This window comes from Salvelinus namaycush, chromosome 25, assembly GCF_016432855.1.
Source record: "Salvelinus namaycush isolate Seneca chromosome 25, SaNama_1.0, whole genome shotgun sequence".
NCBI lineage: Eukaryota > Metazoa > Chordata > Actinopteri > Salmoniformes > Salmonidae > Salvelinus > Salvelinus namaycush.
This window is the reverse complement of record NC_052331.1, coordinates 7081944-7092801: the sequence shown is the minus strand read 5'-3', so window position 1 is coordinate 7092801 and position 10858 is coordinate 7081944. Positions and strand designations below refer to the sequence as shown.

At 47.5% G+C, this 10858-nt stretch overlaps 1 long non-coding RNA gene across 1 annotated transcript; it reads right to left on the bottom strand.

The window, feature by feature from the left end:
- Positions 1-2652, bottom strand: LOC120020190. The gene is made up of 3 exons (XR_005472419.1): positions 1396-2652; positions 754-1141; positions 1-372 (listed from the first exon to the last, which is right to left on the bottom strand). It is a non-coding gene; the product is annotated as an uncharacterized LOC120020190 (long non-coding RNA).
- Positions 2653-10858: the final 8206 nt, after the last annotated feature.

Genomic DNA, 10858 nt, shown 5'->3' with positions numbered 1-10858 from the left:
TGATTTTTTTTATTTCAGCTCATGAAACATGGGACCAACACTTTACATGACGCGTTTATATTTGTGTTCAGTGTACATTCATGCTTGCTAATGCAAGAAATCATCCATACCTGACACAAACACACACGAACCGGCACACACAACCCCCCCCCACAACCCCCCCCCCCCCCCCACACTGATGTAGATGATGTAGGGGGAGAGGATGGTTTCTATGCGTGTTTCCATGGAGGCCATGCCCAGGCCCATGTTCCTGACCACAGTGGGCAAGAGCTCAGTGGATAAGAGGTAGAGGAAACAGTACGCCCCCGACACGCCCAGCAACGTCAGTACCTGGGACAGGATGTGCTGATCTGAGGGGACACAGGAGCAGAGCTGGAAACCACACAAAGAAACACAATACAGACCAGTCATTTTTACTACAACAACACAATACACCTATCAGCACACAATATATACTACAACCTGTTATTACAGCTACTTGTAGCAGTTTCCGTCAATTATAGTTGAATTAAGTTTAACAGAGTCCCTAACACTAGTCCTGGAGATTTACAGGGTGGGCTGGGCTTTTGATAGACATTTTCCTCAGAGTAAAATTAAGCAATAAGGCCCGAGGGGGTGTGGTATATGGCCAATATACCATGGCTAAGAGCTGTTCTTAGGCACGACGCAACACAAACCCCTGAGGTGCCTTACTGCTATTATAAAATGTTTACCAACGGAAGTAGAGTAGTAAAAATAAGTGTTTTGTCATACCTGTGGTATACGGTCTGATATACCACGGCTGTCAGCCAAACAGCATTCAGGGCTCGAACCATCCAGTCTATAATGTGTAATAGATAATGTACTACATAAGACCTTGAGGTATTAGGTAGGGGGGGAAACTATTTCGCTTTGGTTACAGATCACTGGGCTTCAACACAGACTCAGATCCTCAGGAACAAACTTGATGACCAGCAGCATGAATGCCACAGAAAAGCAGCAAGTAGAAGAGGATAGTGGGTCGCCGGGAACGGCCATTCCAAACCCAGATACTCATGTAGGTCAGGATCTTGTTAGTGCCGAGTTAAAGTAGTTGAGGTAGGAGTCGCTGTTCATGTTGGTGTTGAGGGAGAGACTGTAGAAAATCATGGAGGTCACTGCCCTGGGGGAGGGAGGGACAGAGAGAGAAAGGGAAAGAGGGTGAGGGAGAGAAGAGAGAGGGAAGGAAAGTCATGGGATGGCCATGAAAAAAATACAGATTGGTGAACTGATGAGCATGTAGATGTGTTTTCAGTTTCAGGTGATGGTTAAGGATAGAGTTTGTGGTTGAAAATGTGGGGTTAAAAAGCAACATTTCTGTCTTTTCTAGCATTACCAGACAGTGACGACCATGAACCCAGTCGAAGTGGCCCTTACCAGAGCATGATGTTGAGGATGGAGATGTTTGTCATGTCAGTGGTGCGGCTGAGGTCTAGGAAACCCCTGCTTCTGCTCTTTACCACTGCTCCTTTGCTAAACACAAAGAGGCGGACACAGGATTCAACACTACACAACGCTAAATAATAGGTTACTGCGATCATAGACATAAATCAAGTGTGTTGCTGTTGGGCTGGAACAAAATACTTTACACTCTGCTAAATCATCCTATTATTACCATCATTATATATAATAGTACTTTTATGTGTGCGCATGTGTGTGTGGGGGTTCTGTCCGTCTCTAGGGGAATCTCCTCGCTGGCTGCTGCTGCAGGGCCGGGTAAAGGAGGTGGAGCTTGTCATCCAAAATGCTGCTAAGAAGAACCGACACACACACACCTTTTTTTTAACGTGAATTTACAGGACTTTTGGGGGAGTAATCCTATTTCACCTAACTCCTAATCCTAACCCTTAAGCCTAAAACAACATTTTAACAAATGTAGGACTTGGAAAAAGTCCAGACTTTTCAAAAAAAATTTTTTATTTTTTTTATTGTTTTCCTATCAGGACATACTGTTGACTTGTCAGGACATTCTGGTCCTGATAATGTAGGAAAACATGTACACACACACACATATGCTGAATTTCCAGAATTGCACAGAAGTTCTGCTGTTGTGGTAATTGTGAGACATTCCATACTTGGCAGTCCTTCATTCTGAGCACTTTTTACCCCCATCCTACATACTTCCCAGACATACCAGAACAAGCTAGAGGCCTTAATCTAGTGGCCCTTAATCTAGAAGACTAAATCTAGAAGACTTAATCTAGAGGCCTTAATCTAAGGTTTGAATCTTGCATTGTGAAGAAATTGGAAAATAATTCAGGGGCAGCTAATTTAGGGGCAACTGTAACGATCTAGAATTTGAATCTTGGAATTTGTGTGTGTAGCCGGACAGGTAGGATGACTGACAACAGTGTGACAAGGTGAACAGGTGGTCACGGATCAGGTGACAGAGGAATGGAGGAGACTGAGGCAGGAATTCCTTTAACCACAAAGTGGTATATTATCTGGATAGTTTCTTTGTGAGCTGCTTAACAAAGGAAACAGAATAACATGTATCAAATCAAATTCATCATCTCAGAAGTCACATCGTAATAACAATCATTCTCATTACTAACATAATGTGTCAAGGCTCAGTAGAAGACCCAGATGCAGACAGTTTCGAAGTAACAAACGTTTATTACAAAAACAGGGGGGCAGGTAAAGAACAGGTCAAGGGCAGGCAGAGGTCAGTAATCCAGGGTGGTGTGAAAAGGTACAGAACGGCAGGCAGGCTCAGGGAAGGCAGAATGGTCAAAACCGGGAAAGCTAGAAAACAGGAACTAGAGAAAGACAGGACCATGGGGAAAAACGCTGGTAGGCTTGACGAAACAAAATGAACAGAGAACACAGGTATAAATACACTGGGGATAATAGGGAAGATGGGCGACACCTGGAGGGGGGTGGAGACAAGCACAAAGACAGGTGAAACAGATCAGGGTGTGACAGTACCCTCCCCTCTAGGGGCACCACCTGGCGTCTTACATGGCCGTTCATACCTGGTTGACTGGGGTGCCAGCGTTGGAACTCAGCGATGAGGCCTGGGTCCAGGATGTCCCTAGCGGGGACTGAGCACCTCTCCTCCGGGCCATAACCCTCCCAGTCAATGAGGTACTGGAATCCCCTGCCCCGTGGTCGAATCTTCAGGAGGCGCCACACCGTGTACGCCGGTTGGCCGTCAATGAGACAGGGAAGAGGGGTGGGCCTGGAAACAGGAGACAAAGGGCTGTGAGACATAGGTTTGACCCTAGACACATGAAAAGTGGGATGTAAACTCAGCAAAAAAAGAAACGTCCTCTCACTGTCAACTGCGTTTATTTTCAGCAAACTTAACATGTGTAAATATTTGTATGAACATAACAAGATTCAACAACTGAGACATAAACTGAACAAGTTCCACAGACATGTGACTAACAGAAATTGAATAATGTGTCCCTGAACAAAGGGGGGGGGGGTCAAAATCAAAAGTAACAGTCAGTATCTGGTGTGGCCACCAGCTGCATTAACCCTTTCACACGTACCATCACACGGGTGTGATCGTTCTACAGTGGTCCCTGAAGCGTACGATCACACCCGTGTGATTAGAACACTCATTTAGAACGCTCATTTAGAACGGCCAGTTTCGAATGACGCAACAATCAGCATTTGAGCTGGCCACACTTTTTTCAGAAACTATTTACACAAACACAGTCCTTACAAAGTTATGTCCAGAATGTGAGCAGTTTATTTTGGGATGCAATGTTCAGATATTCACAGTAGTATATATAGCATAACACAATCATCCTAACCGGAAAAATGTAGGCTACATTTGTCCAAGCGCTAACTGAGGAAAGATTGACCCAACACAAGCAGTACTATTTTCTAACTCTCGGCTGACATAAACTACAATATGAATTAGCTAATAGCAATTATGTATAATTAATCACATTACGGGTGAGCTCACCATTGATCGAAATAATTAGGTAAAACACTTTTGAAATCGAAAGTAATCCGACGATTAGTTTCAGCGCGCAGCCATGCATTTGTTCCTCACAGAAACCGAAGATAATAAGAGAAGACAAGATGAGTTTGGTCTGTTTATAGTATGCATGTTGAAGGGGTGTGTCAATCACTGTCGTTCACATCCCACCCTTCATTTCCGGAAGTCCTCAAAAAATGAGTGAACTCTTACTCACCTCATTTTGTTATAACATCTTTGGTCAAACAGACGATTACGTGAACCCAGAATGCATTGTATGTCAACAAACATGGCTACACAGCTGGAATTAGCTTAGCTCATCATAATCAGTACAACCTTCAAAAAAGTATTTTACACACATATGTGCCCATTACAATCTGTGCAAGAATCGGAATGCATGATTTGTCACATAGAATTGAAAACGTGAATAAAACAGTAAATACACAAATAATTGCCACACAAAACATTTTCTGATAGTGATTTATTGAGACAAGTGGCGCGTGCCGGCAGTCAACCACGTACCCTCTCACTCTAAACCATTCAGTGTTGTTGTTTATGTATGTAGATAGTGAGCTAAGCTGTAGCATTAGCAATAACTTTCAAAAGGAGACAACTCACAAATGTGGAAATTCTGGAGATTTTGAGTCTGAGTATGAAAGTCAGGAATCAGATTCTGACAGTGAGGAGCTGCCCCCCAACCTTGTAGCCATTGAGAACCCTGAATCTGAGGACCCCTTGTCCACTGACAAAGTCCCAGTTCCATTAGAAGATGCTGGTGGTGATGGTGGCAGACTGACAGTGGATGAGGTATAGGAGTTCTGTGGTAGCTGGAAGGCTGCAAGCCATTTCACCCCTCCTGGCCCTGCTGATTGTGTTGATGAGTCCCAGTCTGGAGTGCAACGCCCCTTGCCATTTCCATCTGAGGCAGAGTGCTTCAAGTTGTTTCTGACAGAGGAGCTGGTGGGAGACATAGTAGAGACCAATCGCTATGCCTTGGAGCTACAGGATAAGAGAGAGCCAGTGTAACAGATGTGAAATGGCTAGCTAGTTAGCGGGTACGCGCTAATAGCGTTTCAATCAGTTACGTCACTTGCTCTGAAACCTTGAAGTAGTGGTTCCCCTTGCTCAGCAAGGGCCGCGGCTTTTGTGGAGCGATGGGTAACGATGCTTCGTGGGTGACTGTTGTTGATGTGTGCAGAGGGTCCCTGGTTCGCGCCCGGGTATGGGCGAGGGGACGGACGTAAAGTTATACTGTTACACCAGGAGTGGGGGGACAACCACAATTAGTGAAATGTATACATTCCTGGTGACAGTAAAGAAGAACTCCCTAAGAGAATACTGGAGCAGAGATCCTATGTTTGCAACTCCCTTCTTTGCCACCCTCTTTTCCTAAGACTGCTTTCTAGTTCTGCTGCTATGACTGCATTTCATCATCAACGCTACTGCCATCCTAAATGACCCGTTATACAAAACAAGAGATGTCAACAGCTGGCAGTAAAGTGCCATGACAAACGAGACGTCCATGTCCTCTCCACTGTCCATACAGCAACCAGGTCGGCCACGGGGAAGGTGAACCACCTGACGGGAGAGAGAAACAAACCAGACAGAGAAACATCAAACCAGACTGCGTGCTTGACTATTACCTCAAAATGGGGGCAGTGGATAAGGCCGACATGATCAACAGCTTTGTGGAATGAACTCAGAAAACGACCAAGTGGTATAAGATATTTTTCCAGGGTAGCGTCAAAATACAACATGCCAATACTTCTGACGCATTTAGCATTGTTTTACAGAGCTAATAGAATAATGTAACAAGCTACATAAGCACGATTGAATATAACACCATAAAAAGGTGAGTAACATGAGTAATGTTACCTAGCGTGTCCACGGTTATAAGGAATATACACAAATATATTATGCTCCATACACACAGTGAGCTACAGTAGAAACGGTATAACACGACACAGAAACTATTATAACGTAATTAGGCACTTACTTTGATAGAAACGCAGTCTGGATTTGAAGATGGGTGTCTGTAGTGACGCCTCTAGCACTGAGACGCTGTGCTACTTGGGAGTCAAAAGGCCAGGGTAGCTTCAACATACAACACATGCTAATACATCCGTGACGCAATTAGCATTGTTTTCCAGAGCTAATAAGACTGTAGCTAGATACCTAAGCATTGAGTATAACACCATACATGTTATGAAATGAGTAACGTTACATCGCGTGTCCGCGGTTATAAGGAATATACACAAAAACATGATGCTACAGTAGAAACGACATAACACGACATGCAGAAACTATTATAACGTAATAAGGCACTTTGATAGAAACGCACTCATTTCCAAAGTTATTATTGGTAACGAAAACAACTTTGATTGCGATGCAGGCGACAGGTGGAAAATATGAACACGTGTATGCAGGACGGCAGATGAGTAAATGTCTGCAGACTTGAACTGCACAAACAATTGAGAAGTGTTTGGGGAATTTTGTCCGGGTCAGAAATGTCAAAAAAATTAATTGGTCCGCAAAAGTAAAAATGACTACTTTTATGTGAATGAATGAGGCGGAACGCACCTCATTTCAAACTGTTATTATAAAATAAAAAACTGTTTAGAAAATAATTTAAAATTGACAAATAAAACAGGCGGCGTGCTTTGGTTTGATACGAATTAACTTTGAAAGACAGGGTCCTGAAAAATATACTTTTTTTTGTTGTTGCTGAGTTTATATGGAGGGTACGGGGCAACAGAAGACGAACAGCAGATGGGCTAATGATCTTGGTGATGGGGAAAGGGCTGATAAAATGGGGGGAAAGTTTGCAGGGAGCCGGGGAAAGGTGGCGGTCCGCTTGCCGTCGATACCTGGAGGTAGTCTTGAGAAGAGCTGACCGGGCTCTCTTCCAGGTACGGCGACAGCGGCAGACAAACATCTGGGCCGAGGGTATGACGACCTCTTCCTCTTGCACCGGGAAGAGCGGGGGCTGATAACCCAGGGAACACTCGAAAGGCGAGAACCTGGTGGCAGAGCAACAGAGGGTGTTGCAGGCATATTCAACCCACACGAGTTGCTGGCTCCAGGTGGTGGGGTTAGCGGAGACAAGGCAGCGAAGTGTCGTCTCCAGGTCTTGATTGGCGCCGTTGGACTGAGGGTGGAACCCAGAGGGCAGGCTGGCCGACAACCCAATGAGTGTGCAGATCGCCTTCCAGAACTGGGATGAGAACTGAGGACTCCGGTCGGAGACCATGTTCCCTGGGAGTCCATGGATCGGAAGACGTACTGCACCATGAGCTGGGCCGTCTCTTTGGCAGAGGGTAGCTTGGGGAGAGAAAGGAAATGGCGGCTTTGGAAAATCAGTCCACTAGTCAGGATGGCGGTGTTGCCATCAGACGGGGGGGAGACCCGTGACGGAGTCCTGAGGGACAGGCAGTGGTTGAAGAAGACCAGCCGGAGCTTGCAGAGGAGTAGATCGTGCAGGCGGCGGCGAACGCGGAAACGTCCGGAACCATGATAGGCCACCAAAAGTGTTGCCGCCCAAAGGCCAGGGTCCGACGGGAGCCCGATTGGCAGGTAAGCCTGGAGTAGTGGGCCCACTCCAGGACCGAGGGGCGGACAGCGTCAGGAACAAGCATCTGGTTGTCTGGGCCCCCCCCCCCCCCGGGGTTCGGCTGGGATGTTGTGCCTCACAGACCTGCTTCCTTATTCCCTAGCTGAGTGCCGTCGCCAGGCACGAGATGGGAAGGATGGTCTCGGGGTCCGAGGCTGTAGCCGTGGGGCTATAGCGGCGTCACAGCACATCCCACTTGATATTCTTGGATCCCAGTCGGTAGGAGAGGGAGAGGTTAAACCGTGTGAAAAGTAGCACCCACCTAGCTTGCCTGGAATTGAGACGTTTGGCAGTGCAGAGATATTCCAGCTTCTTGTGATCTGTCCACACAATGAATGGATGTTCCGCTCCCTCCAACCAGTGTCTCCACTCTTCCAACGCCATCTTCACCGCGAGAAACTCACGATTGCCCGGTCAGCAGCTGGGGACAACATGAACGGAACCTTGGGCGAGGTGAGTGCAGACAGAGGGGAAGCCAGGGCGCTGTATTCACGGATAAAACGGCGATAAAAGTTGGCAAATCCCAGGAAACGTTGCAGCTGCACTCTGGACGTAGGCTGGGGCCAATCCACCACCGCTCTCACCTTCCCGGGATCCATTTGTACGTTCCCTGCAGCAATGATGTAACCAAGGAAGGGGATGGTGGAGCGATGGAATTTGCATTTCTCCGCTTTCACAAAAAGCTGGTTCTCCAGGAGGCGCTGGAGGACCTGCCGGATGTGGAGCACGTGTTCTTGGGCTGAGTGGGAGAAAACGAGGATGTCGTCGAGGTAGAAGAAGATAAACTGGTTCATCATGTCGCAGAGAACGTCATTAACCAGGGCCTGGAACACAGCGGGTCGTTGGTAAGGCAAAATGGCATGACCAGATATTCGTAGTTATCGCTGGCTGTGTTGAAGGCAGTCTTCCTCTCATCCCCTTCCTGTATCCGCACCAGGTGGTAGGCGTTCTGCCCATCCAACTTGGAGAAAGAGGTGGCCCCCTGGAGCGTCTCCAAGGCCGAGGCGATGAGTGGTAGCGGGTAGCAGTTCTTCCTCATGATGTCATGGAGTCCCCGGTAGTCGATGCACGGGCGGGGGAGGCAGAAGAATGGATACACCCTGCAGCTAGGGAGTCCTCGATGTAGGTCTCTATAGCCTAGGTCTCCGGACCCAACAGAGAGTACAGTCATCCCAGGGGCGTTGTGGTGCCTGGGAGAAGGTCGATCCCGCAGTAATAGGGTCGGTGCAGAGGAAGTAAAGTGGCTGGGTCCTTACTGAAAACCTCCCGGAGGTCCTAGTACTCCGCGGGAATGGTGGAGAAGTCCAGTGCAACTTCTGAACCTACAGGAAGATGTCCCAGGGCAGGCTGCACTGACTTCAGACAATGGGCGTGGCAGAACGGGCTCTAGCCCGTTCTGAGGAGACTTGATTAGCATAAATTGGATAGCCTCGCTGTGCTTCCCTGACACTCGTAGGTTGATGGGAGTCGTATTGTGGGTGACCCGTCATATAGAGTGCCCGTCCAGTGCTCTATCGTCCATAGGAATGGAGAGGGGCTGAGTGGGGATGCCTAGCTCGGACGCCAGGGTAGCGTCCAAAAAACTCTCATCGGTCCCAGAGTTGATGAGTACCTGGAGAGATTGACAGGTTCCCCCACAGCAGGATGGCATGGAAAGGGGTGCGAGTAAAGGAAGAGGAAAAGTTCTCCTTATGGTCCACCAGTGTACTCGCCCCTACCGGTGAGCCTGGTCTTTAAGTGGACAGGAGGACACGAAATGACCAGGAGTCCCGCAATACAGGCAACTCTTTGTGTGAAGCCAGTGTAGACGTTCGGCTGGGTACAGCCTAGCTCTACCTAGTTGCATTGGTTCGGGAAAAGGTGAATCGGCAGACTTCTGAGACTCTCGGGGGAACTCGGGTAGCCTCGGGTCCTCTCGGCCACGGAGACGTCGGGGACTTCTGGTATGAGGTGGAATCCTTGGGCGGGCGAGTGGAATCGGATCTCCTCTCCTTCCTACGTTCCCGTAGCCGCCCATCGATCCGCATGATCAAGGCAATGAGCGAGTCAAGAGCCGTCTGTAGTTCCCGGGCTGCTAGCTTGTCCTTCACTTCCTCCGATAATCCGTGCCGAACAGCGATTCCGGTTCCAAGCACTCTAATCTGCCAATGTGCGGAAATCCACCACATAGTCTGCCACACAGCGGGAGTCTTGCCAAAAGCTGAAAAGCTGGAGTAACGTCTTCAGACAGCTCGGGGTCAAAGTCAACAGGTATTGACGGTGGGAGCTTTTTGAAGAAGGATGAGTTTCTGGTAACCAGACGTCCAGAGCATGTCAACATTATCATCGATCCTTTGATTCTCACAACTTTGTAAGGTTTAGGATCGTAGGGAGTCATGAGTTTTCCTTTGACATGCTGACGGCAGAGTACCGTGTCTCCTGGTTTGAGTGTGGAGGGTCGTGCTCGGTTCTTGTGGTCAAGCAGTCTCTTTCATGCTTTGCTTTGCACGTTGGTCAGTGTCACGTAGCTTTGTGTTTGGTGCAACGTGAGGGATTGTGGGAAGTGTAGTGCAGAGTTTTCTGCCAAACATCAGCTCTGCTGGGGTTTGTTGAGTAGTTACGTGAGGGGTCACACGGTAGTTTCTGGGAAAACTGTAAAGATTTTGTTACCAAGGTTTTCCTTCAGAGTTTGTGGCCGTGACAGTTTACTTGAGTGTTCTCAAGAAGCATTCTGCTTCGGCATTAGCTTTCGGCCAGTGAGGTGTTATCTTTCTATGTTTAAATCCAAGGTAGAGGCTGAAATCTGTGAAGAACTGTCCATTGAAGGGTGGTCCATTGTCCGTTTTTACAATCTCAGGTACTCCAAAGGAGGAGAAAACTTTGTCAAGCTTGGCAGATGTGGACTTTACAATTTCAACTTCCGGATACCTTGAGTATTCGTCGACAACTACAAGTAGGTAGTCACCTGATGGGAAAGGACCGCAAAAATCGACTGATACTTCTAGCTATGGACCTTTGGGTAGTTTCGACATAGACGGCGGTTCCATAGGGTTTTCTGCAGTGGCAGCTTGACATGGAATGCAGTGCTGAATTGCTTTTTCCACCATGTCATCTATACCTGGAAACCAAACCTTCTCTCTCAGTAGCTGTTTTGTTTTTACAATACCTAGATGTCCTGTGTGAGCTAGCTTGATTGCTTGTTTGTGGAGAGAGACTGCAAGAACGAGCCGTGCTCCTCTCAGGATGACGTTTGCTTGTGCATTGATTGTTAGTTCATGTCTCACGAAAGAGTGCTTTTAGTGTTGGGAAATCAGCAT